Source organism: Elephantulus edwardii, unplaced genomic scaffold (genome assembly GCF_000299155.1).
Source record: "Elephantulus edwardii isolate Elephantulus edwardi_28Jun2011 unplaced genomic scaffold, EleEdw1.0 scaffold00098, whole genome shotgun sequence".
NCBI classification, from domain to species: Eukaryota; Metazoa; Chordata; class Mammalia; order Macroscelidea; family Macroscelididae; genus Elephantulus; species Elephantulus edwardii.
Window position 1 is genome coordinate 6,985,567 of NW_006399848.1, and position 8,683 is coordinate 6,994,249.

General features: G+C 40.4%; 1 protein-coding gene across 1 annotated transcript in view; it reads left to right on the top strand.

Annotated features, from left to right (window-relative positions):
- The first annotated feature begins 821 nt into the window (after positions 1 to 821).
- Positions 822 to 8,683, top strand: part of ANKIB1 (ankyrin repeat and IBR domain containing 1) — a 215,849-nt gene continuing 207,987 nt past the window's right edge. Inside the window, exon 1 of the mRNA XM_006891465.1 lies at positions 822 to 1,113. The gene's annotated coding sequence lies outside the window, so the exon portion shown is untranslated. The remainder of the gene's footprint in view (positions 1,114 to 8,683) is intronic.

Below are 8,683 nucleotides of genomic sequence, written 5' to 3' on the forward strand. Positions count from 1 at the left end.
TATAAGAGAAAAAACTCCTTGCCTGGAGAAACTGGACGTGGGGATGTGTCCGTTTCCCACCTCTCCGTCCGCTCGGTGGAGTCTGGAGCTTGCTCCTCTGGAGGAAACCCCGCGGTCCCACCCGGGCGGGCGGCCGAGGGCTTCTCGGACCGCTACATTCAACACTTGAGGTGGGATCGGAACCCGGTGGCCAAGAAAGCGTCACCTTGTTCTCATTTCTCCTTCTCGCCCAAGCACAGCTGTTGTGGCGACGCCAGCGGGCAGGCCCAACTTCCTGTGACAGGAAAAGCCTCGGTCGCCGACTGAAGCCGGCCGGCGTGCTCGGCAGCGCTCCCCGCCTCGCGCCCCGGGAGCTCGGCCTCCGGTCTCGAAAACCCGCTGGCCACTAGCTATGTATTATCCTAGTTCTCTCTGCACCTAAGCAGCATACAACTCTCACCCTCTCTCAGAACTAAGGACTGCAGGGTCCTCAAAGGCCTCCGCTTCGCATCCCGCGGCTCCCGGGGCGAGCAAATCGTTTCCGGGTCCAATCCCCTCCCCCCCCAACCTCGCGTCTGGCAGCGGAAGAGCTTCCGGGTCGGCGGCCGAGTTGCTGCCGTGCCTGCCGCTTCTCGGCCGGGCTGCGGACTCAACGGGGCGGGTGACTCGGGGGCGGGGGTAGCTGCGGCGTGGGCACCAGCTGCTGAGCCGGAGGCGGGGAAGGTGGAAGGGGGCGGCAGGGATTGCGCGCGCGCAAGGCTGGAGGATGAACCGGACTTGACCGCGAGGCGGAGGCTGGAGCCACCGCCCCCTCTGCCCCTCCCCTGAGTGAGGCGGTGCGACGGCTGGAGAGGGATGGGGGGCGTCCGCTCACTCTGAGCTTCGCCACGGGCGCCTTCGGCTCACGCAGCGCTCCTCGCGGGCCTCGCGCGCACCCCCGGCCCGAGCAGCCTTTCCCTGGCGGGCGCACTCCGACAGGCACGAAGGGGGCGCCTGCCCCGGTGGGTGGGGCGGGGAGGGAACCTGAGGTCACGAGCTCGTCTCTAGAGGCAGGGGAGACCGCCGGGGAAGCACAACTTCAGTGCTGCGGTGTCCAGTGGACGGACCCTCACCCTCAGCTCGGAAAGTCTAACCGTAAGTCTCAGCTCGCCGTACGGATCTGGTTGAGGTTGTCTCAGCCCATTTTTGTCTTGAGTTCAGTACTGTTTAGTTCACGCCCTCCTGGATTGTGCCTCTGTCGTCTGTCCGTCTCCATCTCTAAATAGGCTGAATCTTCTGCCCCCATGGGCTCTGATCCTAGCGAATCTGCCAGCCTTTTGGTCTCTTTGGCGCGTCCCATCCTCCCCATCTGGATGCATCTCCTTGCCCCTCCGTCCTCAAACGATCTATGTCCACCCTCTTTTTTGTATCTGTAGCCCGGAGCTCCTCCGCCCATCCATCGGGAAAATCAAGGGTTCTTCCGCGTACTGGGGCTGGGGGTGGAGGGTGGGTCTTGAGGACTGTACCGATGACAGTGCCCTGCAGGTCTGTGATGGGTGTGGATAGGTGCCGAAGGCTCTCGTGCGACCTTTATTTTTACAGCTTCTTCCACCAAAACAAAAGAATGAGGCGCACCCCTGGACCCTCAGTCCCATCTCTTCCTGGGTGGAAGCTGTTATCTGTCTGTCTGAGTCGCAGGAAATTGGAACTAGAGCTGTAATTAAGCATCTCCTGAGGAGGTTTTGAGAATTAGTCTGGAAGGTCTATTCACATGGAACGGCGTATTGAGCAATCTTGTATTGACGTGAAGAGCCAGCCGTTCTATTAAGAGCTATACTACGAGTAGATCTGAAAAATGACTATGAAAACAAAAATATGATGTTTCAACTAGTAAATGTTTTGGATGCTTTTACCTGATTTTTAGTGATTTGGATTAACATCTGTTTAATTTACAAATGAGCAGTGTGTGAATGAATGTCTGATGCATGAAATCTTTCTATTAGAAGGATTTACTTTGTCAAGAGATCTATCTACATAGGTCGTAAAAGAATTTTTCGTACTTAAGATGTCAGATTAATTATATTTTATATTTTAAATTCTTAATTCGAGAGAAACCTTTTTTATGGACTTGGATTCAGTCACCCACAGGTGTTACACACCTTAGTGTCTGGACCCTTTTTGGAGGGAAAAAATTTATTTAGGATATCTTTAATGTAAACGTGTAGATTTTAAACTAGACTTCTTTTTGAAATCTGGTTTACTTATTAAATTGTGAATGCAGAATTTTCCAGAAACTAGACTTAAAAAGAATTTTAATGTTACCTATTTTTTAAGTGCTTTCATGAATTTAATACTTTTCAAGGCACTATAGAAAGCATATTATAATTTAATTTTATTCTATGTATTGTAGATTCAGTATCTGTAAATGACTGTACAGTGTAGACTAGTAGCTTTGGTAATATTTTCTTCTTAAAAAACATTGTCATTTGCTAAGAAAAGTAGATGTGTTTAATGATGACCTTTTTCATCTCCTCCCAGAAGCAGATTTTTAGCCATTAATTTGGCTTGTAACTTCTTACTGTTCACAGATTTTTAGTATGAAGTAAGCTTAGGAAAATTAGCATCAACTATCTCTCTAAAAATGCGTTTGCTTCTTTCAGAAGTCCAGCACTTTGCTGCAAAATGGAATGAATAATTAAGGGTGTGGTTTTGACTTTTTATAAAATCAATCTTTTTCTGAATAATAATGAGGTGCTCTAGGGCAGCAAGAAATCTTTTTACGTTTCTGTTATTAAATCAATTGATCTTTAAAATCTCATGGATGTTGTTGGGGGAAGATTATATTGTTTTGTATTACACTTGCTCCCTCCCTCACTGCCCTGAGAAATTTCAGTGTGAAAAGACTTAGCTCATGCAGACTGTCATATGTGTGCTGTCTAACAGGTGGTTATTGAGACAGGGAGAGAAGTTTGGTTGACGATTTTTATATACTCCTGTGATACTGCCCACTTTAAGAGGTTTGGTTTTCTTCCTTTACTGGGGTGTGCACTTGAACTTGTGAAAGTAAATTATATGTATTCATACCTTTTTATAGGTGAAAATTCAAGCCCATGTTCTTGAATAAGTAAATAAATAGATGAGCTATGAAATAAGTTTATCCAATTTTCCTTGGATGAGAGTCAGAACTAGATTTTCTTCTGTTAATAAAACTATTAAAAATTCCTTTATTGCCTTATTTCAGGTTTTTTCCCTTCTGAGAAAGCACACAACATTTATTACATGAATTTTAAAAATATTTATCTCACATATAAGGCTTTACTTGTAATACATTTCCAAAAAATGATGTGAAAGTAGATCAGTCATTATTACAAAGACTTGAGAGAATATTTATTCTGAGGGGATATTTCTGTACATCTTCTCAAAATGCTTACCAGTTTTCTTTTTCAAATGACGTGTTTAGGATGTAGTAATTTATGGACACTCGATTTCTTTTTTTCAGACAACTTCAGACTCCTTCTTATTTCCCTCTAGATAATTTACTTTCATAGTTCATCTCATCAGACCTCTTTATTGATCATCTGTGTTGTGTTCCATATATGGTTAGATGCTTGAATTAAAAGGATGAGTAAGTCAAGATTCTTTTCCACCTTGAATTTGCAAGTTTGACTGTGATTGTCTTAGTGTGCCTTTACAAAACCACTTGACCTTATTTTAGGGTTATTGTTGTTGATTACGACTCATAGTGACCCTACAAATAAAAGGCCTGAAGCTGTTCTATAACTATTAACATTTATAAAAATTTAACATAAAAATGTTTATAAAATTGATTTCTATACAATTAAAAAATTAGCCCTAATAAGGTACATAATTTTTGCCAGCCACCAGGCTGAATTTACTTTTTATGTGTATTTAATTCTTAGAACTTTTAAGGAATACGAACTATGGTTTCCACATTAAAAACGTACATTCATCATTATAGTACTGCTTAATGAATGTTGTTTTATTTATAGTACACTAGGAAAAATTTATATAAGAACAAGTTGAAATATAATTTTAATACAGTGGGGAAAGTCTGCAGCTAGAGACCTCTCTAAAGTTATTGAAGAGCAACAATGTCAGTCTGGAGACCCAGGTGTGCCTGCTACAGACCATGGTCTGCAATCACTTGCTATGCATCAGAGAGCTAGACAGTGACTAGGAATGATAGAAGGAAATTTATGCTTTTGATCTGTAGTGCTGGAGAAGAGTATTGAACAAACTGCTAAGAGAACGAACAGGTTTGACCTGGAGAGGGTGAAACCAGGCTGCTCCTTGGAGACAAGAATTCTGAAGTTTCATCTGACATATTTTGGACATGTTGCAAAGAGGGACCAGTCCTTGGAGAAGGACCTCATGCTTGGGAGGGTGGAGGGACAGTACAGGAGAGGAAGGCCCTCTATGAGATGGATTGATTCAGTGACTGAGGTAATGGGGGTAGGTGTGTCAGACAATGAGATTGACACAGGATAGAGTAGGGTTTAGAGCTGTTGTACATAGGATCACTATGAGTCGTAGGCAACTCAACAGGACATAACAACAAGAAGTTCCTAATGATGCATGAGTAGAAAAATTGTAATTTCATTTTTTTGTTGTTGTTGTTCTAAAATAGATAAAAGAGCGCTAGTGGAACAGTGTGTTGTGTGTTAGGAAGGAAGCTAACTAAAACAAAAGTGGGAATTCTCCAGCTACTTTAAAGAGGGAAAGGTGGATGGTCTCTCTGTAAAAAATCCTGCCTCTGAAACTTGATGGAGGGTCATCATGAGTCAGGATTGACTCAACAACAGTGAATAAAGTAGATTAATAGGTGTCAGCCAAAATGACATTTTTAATTATCGTTTGGAACTTTTAAAAGAATACTGAGGTTCTATTATGGTTAACTATAAACTGTATATTTAGCCATGTGTGACTTATTTTCTTCTGGTTCTAGAAATAGAACCAAGAGCCTATAAAGTTTACTTTAAAGAAAAAAGAGGGAGAGACATATATTATCCAGGAAGGGTAAAGTAATGTTAAGTGAAATCTATTCAATTTTTTTTAGGTTTGAATATAATTTTTATAGTTATCTGATTGCCTTTGGGAATTTGCATTTCTGTAATGAAAGTATATTGACTCCTTCAGATTTGAAAATGATCCTAATGCTCTGTTGTTGATTGCCATTGAGTTGAGCAGGACTCATAGCAACTCTATGAACAAAAGACCTGAAGCCTTTCTATAACTATCATCTTTTCTCAAAGTTCATAGTTTCCAGAGGCATGTTGTTTAGGAAGTGGATGCCACTCCTGCTTCCAAATCCTAATGCTTTATTAGTAGCATATTGCCTTAGCAGCAGTTTCTCGTTCCATAAAACCATTATTCAGACCCTCTACTACTAGTAGTTGTTGTTATGTCCTGTTGAGTCGCTTGTCACTCATAGTGACCCTATGTACAACAGCCCTATACCCTGCTCTATCCTGTGCCAGTTTTATTGTCTCTGATGCACCTGCCCTCATTAGTAGTCACAGGTTTTTAAAAGATGATTTTTTTTACTGCCAAAGAGTTTTTAAACTTTTAAAAATATAAACATTATATTCTGTTGTTTGCTAAAATATGTTAACCACTTACTATTCTTCATGCTCATGCTTCTTACTAGTTGTTCTTTGGATAAATCCCTCCAATTTCCTGGGGAAACAAATCTTTGTTAATTTTCTTTCATCATAGTCTGACATCCATATTTTGCTTAGCAACAGGCAATCTTTCCTTCTCAGTGTAGCAGAATCTTTGATACTCAGTTGCCTGTATTTTCTGATTGGAACATGAATTAGGGTTAGAGTTCCTTCCTAAAGACGTAATAATGACTGACTTAAAGAAATATAAGGAAGAACTAGTTAAGATTCCTTTCCTAATCAATTTATAAAATGCCTATTTAAAAATCTATGAAGAAAGTGAGAGTTCATTTACAACATTGAGATGTTCTAAGTTTGCCAAATTGTTATAAAAATATAGCCCTCATTGCCACTGTTCTCTCCTGTGCTGTAAAAGAACATATGTAAATACACATATAAAGCTACAGTTTTCGTTCTGGTTCCTGGCTTTAGACAATAGCTGATTCACATTTTCTCCAACACTAAGAGGTTCTTTTATCACACCTCCAGTTTAAAAGAAATATTTTGAACTACTGTATCCTCTTCTCTCAGAGTCCCTCACTGTTAACATTTTAAGGCATTATTCACCTGCTGGCTCTATTGCGAATAGTGCATTAAAGACATATTCATGTATTAAACTAGACTGTGTGTGTGTGTGTATACGCATGTGTGCACACCCAGATGTATATATTACTTACCTGCATATTATCTTCAGTCATTTTCTGAAACCTCCTGTAACATGATGTTGTATCACTCAGGAATACGGTATATATATTTCCCCAAAACCTGACATTTTGTTAAATAACAAGCATACAACTCTCCAAATCAGAAAATCATCATGATACAACACGATAAGGACCTATTCAGACTTCATCAATTGTTCAACAATGCCTCTTTCTTCTCTGTTCCGGGATCTTTTCCAGGAATATATATCTCTTCAAGCTTCCTCAGTCTTGGTTTTTCCTTGTCTTTCATGCTCTTAAGTATTTTGTTAAATATTTGAAAAACCTATTACTATCAAGTTAGTACTGACCCTCCAGTGGGTTTTTGGAAACTGTAAATTGCATGAGAGGAGACTGCATCCATCTTTCTTCTGTGGAGCAGCTGGTGGATTTGAACTGCCAAAGAAGTACCACATTTGGGTTACCAAGACAACTTCCTATGAACTGTGCCACCAGAACTTCCCAAGTATAGGCTTGCTAGGTATGTACTGTAGTTGTAAATGACCCATAGCTGACCCACTGATGGGTTTTCAGAGGCAGTTAGTTAATAACATTGCCCGTCCTTTACCCACAGAACAACTAGTGGCCTCGAACCAGGATTGTAACAGAACTTCTTGGCACTAGGCCAAGAGCTGTTACGTATAGCCCCTTATAGTATATTTTGTAAATGACCTTCATCCTAGATATATATGATAATTCCTCGCTACACTTAGTTCATTCATTTCTGTCAGAAAACACTATAGCTAAAATGCTGTATCCTCTCAGTGTATTACACCCAAAGAGTATTTTAGCATCCAGTATTAAACATGTCACTACTGGTGATACTGAACCTTGATCATGTTCTCCATTTGAAATTAATTAATATTTGTAGAGAAATATTTCAAACTTAAAGAGCTATTGTAACATGTTCTAAACTCTGTGCCACCTTGCAGGAGAAAGTTGTGGCAGTCTGCTTCTAATGAGTTGGAATCAACTGGACAACAGTAGGTTTTGCTTATTCCGCAATTACACCAATATTCTTGTTTCTCCTCAAACTTCTACTCTCTAGCTTTAACAACTATTGATTACTCTCACCTGAATTAACTACTCTTAGGATGATTATTAATTGATGTTCCATTATTCCCTTTACATTTATTAGTTGGCATTCTACTGTAAGGAAAAATCTTCCCCACCCCTACTTATTTATGTATTAAATTGAACTCATGAATTCCCATTTTTAGTAGTTATAATTTGCTATTATTATTATTTTTTTGTCTTGATTAATTATCCCTGATTTAGCCAGTGAGAGGCCCTTTAAGCTAGCTCCTGTGTCCTTTGACTATGCTTCCATCCCATTCATCGTGCATTTCGTTAGGACTTTCTGGCAGAACAAGCTGTTCCTGGTTCGCCTTGCACTTTGCCTGCTGTAGCCTTAGAACCAGCCATTTCTTCAAGGACTGTGGTTTATTTTGGTAAAAGATAGTATTTAAAAGCAAAGATGTGGGGCTTAGTGTGTTTTATTCTTAGTGAGGTATCATTGCTTTGATATGCTGTCAGCAGCTAGAGCTAGAAAACATGTGTACGTATATGTGCATGGTTTGTGTGTGTGTGTATACACACAGCACATAAGCATGTATGTATAATGTTACTTGCCATTAAGTTAATTCTGACTCATGATGATTCCATATGGCCAAGCAATACAGCAGATCTTCAGACTTCTTTTCTGAGATGCCTTTGGGTAGGTTCAGACAGCAAACTTTTGGCTGATACTTAAGCACTTAGCTATTTGTTCTACCGGCGTGTGTGTGTGAGTGTAATACACTCACATCTATTATTTTTGCCCCTGTGCATATTTATAAAATTATAAGGGGTTTTGCTATATTTCTAATTCTGGTCAAGTACCCTAGCGTTTTCCTCTTTCTAGCTTTTCCACTCTATACTTATATTTACCTTCTCAGGCATTAAGAGACTTTACTTCTCTAAATAAGTAAACCTCATATACTAATCATGTGTTCAGTTATTTTGTTTGCTCATTGTGTTATCAATCTCCCAGCGATGTAGACTTATCACCTACTTGCTACCTCACTAATTATCTTCTATTGATAACCACTTGTTGACCATGCCTCTTTATGGAGCTAAAACCCCTTATTGCTGCCACAGCTCTGGGCAACTTGTTATCCCCCTTATCGTGTCCTGTTTTCCACATCTCTAAGTCTGTATTCCCATATTTATGCTGGACTTCCTGGCATGCTCTCACTGCCCTACGTTCTTAGGTACCACACTGTTATCTTTGTGAGAGGGCAGGAAGGGTAAGATTTTTAATTTTAATACTTGGTAAATTTTTTTTCTATAATTATATTTTAT